The sequence below is a fragment of the Aplidium turbinatum genome, chromosome 10 (assembly GCF_918807975.1).
Source record: "Aplidium turbinatum chromosome 10, kaAplTurb1.1, whole genome shotgun sequence".
Classification (NCBI taxonomy): Eukaryota; Metazoa; Chordata; class Ascidiacea; order Aplousobranchia; family Polyclinidae; genus Aplidium; species Aplidium turbinatum.
The window spans coordinates 8,515,161-8,526,385 of record NC_137481.1 but is presented as its reverse complement, the minus strand read 5'-3'; positions in this window follow the sequence as shown (position 1 = coordinate 8,526,385).

The following is an 11,225-nucleotide window of genomic DNA, read 5'->3' as shown; positions in this document are numbered from 1 at the left end:
TCTGAATTTAAAATTAACATCTGTTTCTTTCAATTGGCTCCAGTTTTTGAGATATCAATATTTTTAAATTTTGGCTAGAGAAAATTAGCTTAGTTTAACGTTTGCTAAGTTTTAAAGTTAAACATGGTGACCAAGATAGGCTTCATATTGTCTGCAAAGCATGTGTAGAAAGCCTGAGAAAGTGGACTAAAGGTACACTTAAAAATTTTAATTTTGGTGTACCAATGGTTTGGAGAGAACCAAAAAGCCATTTCAATGACTGCTACGGTACTTCTGTTTGGTAGACATACAGGGGTTTAATCGTCACAAGAATAGCAGTTCGAATTACCTAGATTTAGAATTTGCTTAATGACCTGTTCCTCACTATGAGGAAGTGCATGGCCATGGAGTATAATGAGTTTCATGAAGAGGTAGAAAGTTCTGCAAGTAACAGCGGTGGAAGTGTGTTTGAAAGTAGTTCAGCTATTCCAGAGACATTCAGACAGGGAGGAGCTGAGTGATCTCATCAGGGATCTTAGCCTATCCAAAGAAGCAGCAGAAATGTTGGCATGTCGACTTAAAGACAAAAACTGTCTTGGAATCAGAGCTTCCATAACATTTTACCATGCTAGAGAAAATGAATTGCTTCCAAATTTTGCCAACAAGATGAATTTGGTTACTGCAAAGACATCAAAGGGCTTCTGCTGAAAATGGAAGTACCACAATATAGAGCTCAAGAGTGGCGCTTGTTCATAGACAGTAAGACACTTCAAAAAAAAGTGTCAACTGCCTTGCTGTAGGCCTACTAGCTTCTTATCAAGGAGAAACGCAGCGTCTATCAATACCTAAATTGCCATCTGGGACAAGTGAAGTTTTTAGTGTCAATACCATTTCACAATTGACAAAGAAAAAACTGTTTGATAAGTTATATTAAATGTCGCTTTGTATCAGCCAAGGTCTTAATGTAGCAATAGGTTTTCTGTCACTCTACCACAAGCGTAACTTGAGCAAGAAGCGAACCATGAGCGCAGGAATATCAGTATAGTGACTGGCAACCACCTGACCAGAAAAGGAAGGATTAACAATAACATGAATGCACGATGATTAGGGTGGCTCTTAAAATTGAGTTTTTGAATTTTGCTTGGGACACCCTTTCAAATGGTGAGGTTGTCAGAAAAAATAACTCTTGCAAATTTTTTTTTAATTTGAAGTTGATTTAGGGGTGGCCCTCCCCCCCTAAAGTTCTGTGCCCTCCCTCGAAATACCAAATCTGCGTATCTCGAAAACCACTTGAGCTAGAGATACGGTTTTTGTGTTAAAAGATGCAGAAAACATGGTTTTCTATCTGCTTTCTGAACATTGAATGCATCTATCTTGAGTAGAAAAGCAGTTATTTAGAAAAAAACGCATTTGACAAAATCTTGATTTTACAACCTTTTTTGTGACCACGAAACCGTCTATAAAATTTCGTTTTTTTTCTTAATTTTTGCACCTTAGAGGGAACACTGGTAACGATGTTCATTTCAAAATGTAATTCTGGTCAGTACTGCAAGAAGCGATATTATCGACAATATTTTACATATTGCCTTGCGTATTGTGACAGGATGTCTGCGACCTACACCATCGGACAATTTCCCTGTCCTTGCAGGCAACCAACCAGCTGAGTTTTGTCGCGAAGAAGCCATCCTGTCTCTTTCTCTGCACTACGAACCCCAACCACTTGCTCCACTCAAGTCTCTACAAGTCTGTGAGCGAGCAATCGAGCATCCTCGGCAACTGAAATCGAGACACCCATTTGTATGTGACGCACAACTCCTGATGAAAACCGCTGAAAACCAATCCATCAGCGCGGCTACCTGGGAGGACAACAAATGGAGCTCAGAGTAGAAGAAGAACTCCTCAAGGCTCTAAAGTTTTATCTCTGACACCAGCCCCCATCCAACCAGAATGCATAGTTTGCCAAGGAAGGCCTGGGTGTGGCGCAACCGCCTGCGTACTAGGCTACTGGAGTGAGACTATTCCGTTCAAACATGCACAAATGGGGGATGGCTCCATCCACAATCTGTGAGTGCAGCATAGAGGAACAAACCACAGACCACACCATCTGTAACTGCGCCAAATGGTGTGCGTGGTCTGCTTGAACTGGATGACGAATCAATGCAATTGCTGCTCGACACCTGCTCAAGCATCTAAACCGCATCGGCACTGCCCAAGGGTGGTAAAAGACAGAGCCCCTTGACCCCTGGAGTAACAAAGAAGGTTTAAACGAAGAAGAATCGACAATATTGTTCTTGTTGGAATTTGGATTCAACAGTTTCCTGTGCTCAGTAACAACTTGCAAAAGAAACTGAAGTTGGTACTCATCATCAGTTGGGAGTTTGTTAAAATCCGGGATTAGACTTAGAGCAACTCCTCTCTCTGCTCTGTCATGGACTACTGAAAGTCCCTTCGCCATGTGTAAAGCTTGAATAAATGCACCATCTTCAGTCCAATGAGCAGGATCCTTTGAAAGTATAATTATTGCTTCATCTTCAGTCTTCACCCAACAGCTGAAGCCATTTTGAATTAGAGGTGCAATACTGTTCTAGACCCTTGTTGCTAAGAAACGCATCTACAGTACTTTGATGCTTCGTCTCCATGGTGGACGTTCTGCTGTTTCATTTAACATGGTTGCCACCATTAGCTTTTTACTTTCCACAGACAATCGAGAGTCAAACAAGGCTAGTTCAACCATTTCTTCGGACAGATACCATAAATGCAGACCAAGCTTTTTGCATAAATCGCCTTCGCCATGCAACAAGTACGATGCATAGCACCTGAAGCTTGAAAGCGGATTCTACGCTCAAGAGTTTCTCCAAGGAATATGACAAAAAACGGGCATTTTAGCTATGCATGAATGCATAAAAGTTTAGAAATACTTATTTCGTTTATTGCTTTACCAGTTTTACAGGTTAGTTTATGAACTTTGTTTATTGAATAGCTTGGGCCACAATACTTGTTTAGCACTGTTTTGTGCTAGAATACCGAAAACAGGTTTTTTCTAATAACTGCTTTTCTACTCAAGATAGACGCAATCACTGTTCAGAAAGCAGATAGGAAATCATGCTTTCTGCATCTTTTGACACAAAAACCGTATCTCTAGCTCAAGCAGTTTTTGAGATATGCAGATTTGGTATTTGGGAGGAGGGCGCAAAACTTTAGGGGGGGAGGGCCACCTCTAAATCAATTTCAAATTCAAAAATTTTTTGCAAGAGTTATTTTTTCTGACAACCTCACCTTTTCAAAGGGTGTCCCACACAAAATTCAAATTTTTTTCATTTTTTGCCAAATAAGAGCCACCCTAAGTCGATGATACACCAGTTATCATACCATATTAATTCAGGTGCACTGCACAAGTTATTTTCACACGAATGTTGTTTGGCAATTCAAATATGTTACACTTCTATAGAAAGGACTAAATCTTTTGCAATTTTTTTTAATTTGCATCATGACCTGAATAGAAAATTGATCATAGATCCTTGGCACGATTCCATAATAAGGGGGTTATGTCCATAATTTATGGTAGCATTAGACATAGACCTATTTATACTATCAAGCTAGAAAAGGGCTTTGTCCACAGAATTGCACATAGCCCAGTTTTGCTTTCAAAGTATGCAAGATATTTGGGAGTATGTCCATAGCTTCACCTTGAATTTGATTACATACAAGGCTGAAACCCGGAGTGCTGGAAAGAGCTATGTTCAAAAACCGAGAAACTGCAATAAAACAAAAAAACCTAAAAGTGGACATAACCCGGTTTGGTTTTACCTCAACGATATATACTTTCATCTGTAAACAACTTTAGCCTTCAGTTCTAAAATCTTGTGCATGGTGTCTACATCATCTATTTTCGTAGGCCACGATTAGATCTAATTTGTCATTTTGTCATATCACCATTGTCATGTACAGCGCCCAGGAGCATAGTTTGACTGTGGATGTGGCGCTATATAAACGTTGTTATTATTATATATTATTAATTTGTTTTGGGACAGAATCTTAAGTTTAAATGTAGTATCCACTACTTGTTAAATCCAAAATTTATTTCAAAAGAAGGAGAATTTATTAAGAAGTAGCTATTTTTCCACACTTAATGCCATGGTTACAATCGGGTGTTGCCAGAGTTAGGATTAAAGTTAGGAAGGGTTAAGGTAAGGGTGAGAGTTAGAAATAAGATTAGGGTTTTGATCTTTGCCCAGGACTAAAAAAATTTTTCAAAAATACAAGTTTTTGTTTTTAACAGCTTTAAACTTTTCTCAAATTAAGGCAGAATTCCTTATCTGGCAACACCATTGAAGCTATTATTATTACACTATATAGTGTAAATATAGCCACAGCCAATTTATTAAGTAGATTCTACTGTAACATATATAAAGTAACAGCAATAACTTTTACATGCATTTTGGCTATGTTTACAAGCACTGTAAATGCAATTAACTTTATAAGAAATACACATCTCTACAAATAAGGTTGAAGCAAAGCTGGTAAAAACAATTCTTTATTTTATTTCAACCAAGGCAGCTCAATCACAAATTATTTTCCCAAATCCACCAGCTAGGTTTCAATCAAAAACTACATTTCATAACTACTTTTATATATAACTTAGCATTCAAGGCTGTGGAATTGAGCAAAAGGATAGGATTCCAATTGCTCGATTTATAACTGGCCGACTTTGACTTCACTGTTGCCAGATTTTTTAATTTTATTTTTTTCATTTAATTTCATTTAAGTAGTAATCAAAATTCAAATGGCATTTTTCACAAAAATTAAGAACAAACACTTCTATTTTCTGGTAAAGCTTTAGCATGCAATAAGGAAAACTACTGAAATATTTTGGAAAAAATGCAAAGTTTACAAAAGAAAAATTTTATTGTTCAAGACTTCAAAATTTTCCAAATCACAAGTTTTTGGGACATGACGTACATATTATTTTATTTTATTCACCTTCTCGTTAACAAAAAAGAATGCAAAAAAAACAACAAAAAGGTACGCGTATAACCTCTAAATTATGATGATGCAACCTAATTCGTACCGTGAATAATTCATACCTAGAAAAAATCGAGAGAAAAAATTTAAAAAAAGCCGAAGTCGTTGATCGCAGTTTTAGCAAACATTTTAAAATTTTCCGCAAACAAACAAAAACTCTTAGGATCATTACCAGAAATTTTAAAATGTTTGCGGAAACTCCGATCAACCCTAACCCTTTTAAAATGCTTGCAGAAACTCCGATCAACCAATAGAACCCTTTTAAAATGTTTGCGGAAACTGCAATCAGCGACTTCGGCAAACTCTTAGGATTCATTATCGGAAATTTTAAAATGTTTGCGAAAAATGCTGAAAAACGGAAACTGCGATCAGCGACTTCGGCCTTGTTCTATTTTTTTTCTTGATCTTTTCAGTTTGCTTGTTTGCAGAAACACCCTAACCCAGGGGTCACCAAATAGCGGCCCGCCAAGCTGTTATGTGCAGCCCACGGAAGGTATCAGCGTACAAGTAGGCCTATAAGCATAACCCAAAATACTTTTCTTGAAGAGTTAATAAGCGTAAAGGTAAAAAATACTTTTCGGGAAGAATATTTTCGTTTTGCATACGGTTCCACCGACCGACCAATCAGATTGTTGTTCTAGGTGGGGGTCGCCTAAAGTTATTTCAATGCGATGTCCAGTCACACTATCTCAGTGGTTGATTAAAACGTCTGGTTTCGAACTTCGAAATTGTTTCTGAGCATAGAGTTGCTTATTTTAAGTTTGTAAATGTCATGTAAACACTAAGCTTAGTGTGCGTTTCACCGTTATTGTGTTTCACGAGGAGTGTTTCCTTTAAACAAGTTTTTGTTAGCAAAATAGGTCGATGTGCCAACTCAATTTATAATAAATTGGCAAAATATTATATATAAATTTAAAGACTTTTTCTGGTTGTATCAAGAAAATGAAATATCTTCTGACAGGTGTTGGTTGTATTATTTCTGGTTGTATTATGGTTGTATTTTCATAAGACAATTTCTGGTTCTATTATGAAAATATTTAGTTTGGTACCGTACCGTGCTGCAAAATGTTGTTAATCAACAATTCTGGTCATGCTGATAAGCACCGCAAGTGACAGTTGTCTTATAATCAAAGAAAGGCGGTTTTTTAGACTTTCACAAAAAGGATGAAAAACCAACTTATTGCTTTTTAGAGGGAACACTGTTCATGAGTTATGATAGAAACGTTTTTTTTTTTGTGATTTCTACAAGCATTTGTTTCATAGTGTGCCTAGTTTCTTTCTCCCTGTTATTGGAGCCTATTTTTCGCTGATATGTTAGGTCACTGTTGTTGCCTGTATTGCGATGTGTCAAACATTTCTTTGGTTACTGAAACTGTTAATTCCAAGATATCTTTTGTGAAGCGAAGTGACAACATCACTGTTGCTTGGCGATGAATATTCTGATGAAACCGTTTGCCTTGCTACAAGTGCGCAAAACAAGTGGCCTCGTTTATTAGGCAATGTTAAAGAAGTCAAAAGTGTTGTTAAAAAAGCTTGGACTGGCAGTAGCGTTGTTCGACTAATTTTGTTGCTACAGTATTCTAAGATAAATATAATAGTAACAACATGTAACGCTGAATACTGGGTAGGAAATGCGTTCTTTTCTAGCATAAAAGTCAACCCACCTAAAATTTTATTAGTGCGGCCGGCCACAGCTCTTCTTAATGCCAAAGTGGACCGCGCATGCAAAAAAGGTTGGTGACCCCTGCCCTAACGCTTTTAAAATGTTTGCGGAAACTCCGATCAACCCTAACCCTTTTAAAATGTTTGCGGAAACTGTGATCAGCGACTTTGGCAAACTCTTAGGATCATTGCTGGAAATTTAGGATCAATACCGAAAATTTTAAAATGTTTGCGGAAACTGCGGAAAAACAAAAACTGCGATCAGCGATGTTCTCTTTTTTCTCTCCATCAGCGATGTTCTATTTTTTTCTCTGGATCTTACCTAACCGATACCCTAACTCTTTCAAAATGTTTGCGGAAACTGCAATCAGAGACTTCGGCTTTTTCTAATTTTTTCTCTCGATCTTTTCAAGGTACAAACTGACAGTACGAATTGTTCATGGTACGAATTAGGTTGCACCCAAATTCTGAGTTGTTTTTTTTAACTGAAACAGTGGCTTGTGCATTTTGTTTGCGATTGACATTCTAAAGCAGTGGTTCCCAACCTTTTTGACCTTGCGGCACCCGATCAAAGAGATAAATAGTTTGCGGCACCCTGGCAAAACTGGATCAATTCTATGAGGTTTCTGTATTTCAAATAACTGTATGAAATAACACAGAATGAGTTGTAGCCTACAGTATAGCGTGCGTAAATAAATGTTGTTATTCAAAAGTCAGTGTGAAATTTGGGCTTGACTTCTGGCACAAAGTCCCTTAATATCTGGGGGCACATTCGATAAAGCCACTCGCATTTCTTCCTCGACTATAAGCAGTCGTTCTCGTTTTTTAGTTCGTTACGCAAAATCCACTCTCACATAGGTATGACGTGGAAACCTGCAGCAAAAGCACAATAGCTTTCTTTCCAACGCAAGGATATTGATTTTGAGGATATTTTTAGGATATTTTTATCCAGAAGTCGTCGAGAGGCATCTGCTTGTGCATAAGTTTAAAATTTCCATCGTTACGAATGTCAATTAATTCTTCTTTAAGATTCAAAACAATATGAGAGTCCAGTAAAACTGGATTTCTCGATTTCTTTGCAAAATAAAATCATGAAACCTGGTAATAATGATGCATTTCAAACGTTTTTGTGGAAAGAACTGCAACGAGTCAACATCTCTTTCACGCTGTTTTTCCTGGGCGAGAAAACAAAGGCTTACCGTGGATTATCTACTTACCGCCAGCGACTTCCCCACTAAGTGACTCTCCAGAAAGGAGCCAGGAATAACTACGAGACGCGAAACTTAATATTATACGCACTGAAACTCGGTTAGAAATAAATAAATTCCGCACTTAACGGGTTAAAGTTAATATAAAGAATGGGCCGCAGTATTGCAATACTGTATCTCAATATCTCGCGGCACCCTTGAGCATTGCAATTGGCACCCCAGGGTGCCGCGGCACCCCGGTTGGGAACCACTGTTCTAAAGGGTATCAGTTGAACACAACCCAGGAACGTTTTTTAAAACTTGATTCAAATTCAAAGTGAATCAACCGATGTCATTGCTTTTTTAAAGTACATTTTCAGTTTGAGCACAATCCAATTTTTTAGGCCTTTTCAAATACTGTATATATAAGTAATAAAATGTAAATGTTGAAATTTTTCTATTTTTCTGGAGTTTGAAATTTCTCTGGGTGTCTAAGTTTTCATTTGTCAAAAAAGAATGCTACCACGTTCACTGACCAAACTTGCACATTGTCTCATATTGAGTCCAATTTTCTTTTTAACTGACTAGCCTAATTCGGGAAATGAATGCTTCGACACATCTCATTTTAGCTGTTTAACAAGTAAACTTAAACTTGTTTGAAAAAAGAATAGTTTTATCAATTGACAAATTTTGCTTGACAACCACCAAATAAAACTCCAATAAGCCTCACGTTTGTGACTAGTATTGGGAAGTTTTCCTTTCACACAAATCATGTTTCATGTTCCAAATGAAATGTGACTGGAAAGTGCATTATTTTTTAATACTATACTTACAATTACAAACCATACCCTGAAGATCCACCACAAAATCTACGAATGTGAAACTCACAATCTTTCCCTGAGAAGTTTATATTTTTCAACTTCTCCAAAAAAAACTTCCCAAAACACAATTTTGACCACTAATAGTGCTATTGATTTTCTTCAAGAGTTATTTTCTGGCACTTTTCAATTAGACCTTTCTTACAGCCAACCAATGAAGCGTGACGTGAAAAACAAAACACTTCACAACTGAAACAAGACCGACTTGACTGAAATCATAGTAGTGAAGCACAGTTTTTGAACATTTTGGTTGTTGTTTTGATCAAATAATTGCTCTTTTTAGTTGTACATTTTCTACTAAAAGTACTTTATCAACTGAGTAGGCTAATTGAAAAAATACCGTACCTAGAAATGTTGTTTGATTCTGTATCAAAATATTAGTTCCATAAGAGCAAAAGAAACCGAACCAAACACAAACATTAAGTGGCTATAAATCTAAAGTGACCGTATAAAGCATAGGCCAAGGTAAGAAAAAAACGTTAAGTACCGGTAATAAACGAAAACGCTGCACGAAAAGATTATAAGTGTAGAATGTAAATGAAATAATAACAATTTAACTACCTACTTCAGGTGTTAACTATAATATTTTAAAATTAAATTTATCAATGCGAGGTGCTTTCGTTCAGTGGCCCGTGCAGTATGCTATAGCACTGTGGCGGTGGTTTGGCCCTGCAGTAAACCCTCTTTTTTTTCTAGAAACAGATAACTTAATTGTAATACCATAGATATGGTAATACTCAGTCAAAAAAGTAGCCTACTCTTAGTAGAAAATGTAGGACTAAAATGAGCGATGATTGAATCAAAACAACAAGGAAAACGTTCAAAAACTGTGCTTCACTAGCCTACTTCTACTAACTTATGAACTTAGCCGGAAAAGTGCTTTGTTTTACACGTCACACTTCATTGGTTGGCTGTAGGAAAAGTCTATTTTATAATCTCATTAGCTAATCCTTAATTATTGAAAAAGATTAAAGAAACGGCAAAATATTCATGGACTGAATCTGGCACATAAATTTATTTAATTTTTAACCGTGACTTTGTTGAATAGGCTAAGCCTCTAATAATCCAAAAAGAAGTAAAACATTTTTAAACGTAAAACTGCACTTGTATTTTACGTGCTGACGAAACTTGTCTTTTTTTTGGACAATGAAAATGTGGTAGGCCTACCTAAAATTGGCTGCTAAATGGTCACTAACAAAAAGTTCCTTGGTGTAGTTCTGACAACCAGTGAACATTGACACTTTGAAGAAGTATGATAAAATAGATCATCAACCATCAAAAGCTCAAATGAAGAAGAGACATTCTTTATTGGAAACACGCTTGTCTTTGATAGCTACTTAAACATGTCAATTCCTAGTTAGATCCCAATTGCAACAACGCCAACCAATTAGAACATGTTTTACATCTTCCTACCGTCCAATTGTGAACCTTCTAGCACTCGGTCTGAGAGTTGGTTCTTGCTTTGAACTTTGTTTGGTAATTATAAAAAAAAAGTTAGCCTATGGCAAGACTGAAAATCGAACCAACGTTATTGAGATGACTACTGACACCTGACGGCGAAAAGTTGTCTTTACACTCAATATTTGCGTTTTTTCTTCATTCTTGGTTTGGTTTGGTTTGGTTTGGTTTTGAATCTTTATCCTCGGACTGACAAAGCCTTGATAGGTTATTCCTGGTACTTGTTCGCATACTTGTAGAGGCACTTGACGCAGGGCCGGTTACCGAGATTGGCAGAGTGAAGTTTTCCGATTGTTGAAGTCTTGTTGCCGAGAAATTATTCCATTCACTAGGTGCCGCTGAATGGAGAGCAGTCCTGAAATGCGTTGCTCAAGCGCACACCCCGAGAGTCGAACCAGCGCCGTGTGATCTTGAGCCCGGCGCGTAACCACTGAGCTATCGGGGCGATGAGCTATCCAATGAGCTATCGTGAACCAATGAGCTATCGTGAGCTACCTGAAAACGCAACCATTATGTCACGAACAGCGGAGCTGATGATTGATTGTGTTTTTGCTGCAATCGGGATCTTATTGGGGATTAACATGTTAAAGTAGATATTTTTTTCTTTGTTTGAATTGAACCATTTTTGTTAGGTTAAAAAAATGTTTACTTACAGTCGTCTTACAAGTTTTACCACTTTTGAAGATCGTTTGGGAAAGTTCGAAATCGATTTTGCTTGCGGCAAACTGAAAAGATATAAAAATTGCTGACACGGGAAACACAACAGCCTACTTTTGATTGATATTTATCCCCAGACTGGGAAAGCTTAATCTTGGCAGTTTCGCATACTTGTAGAGCAAGGGTCGGCTATCTTTTTGTAATAGCGGCCAAAACCGAAACTTACAAAGTCTTGGCGGGCCGTAGAACACAAATTTTCCATTAACAATTTTTTTTTATAATATTGTGACAACTTTCGAATTTATAGAATTTATTCAGATTAAGTCCTGATTTTGTTAAAAGAACAAAATAGGCTACATTTATTGATAGTCGCCTACAACAT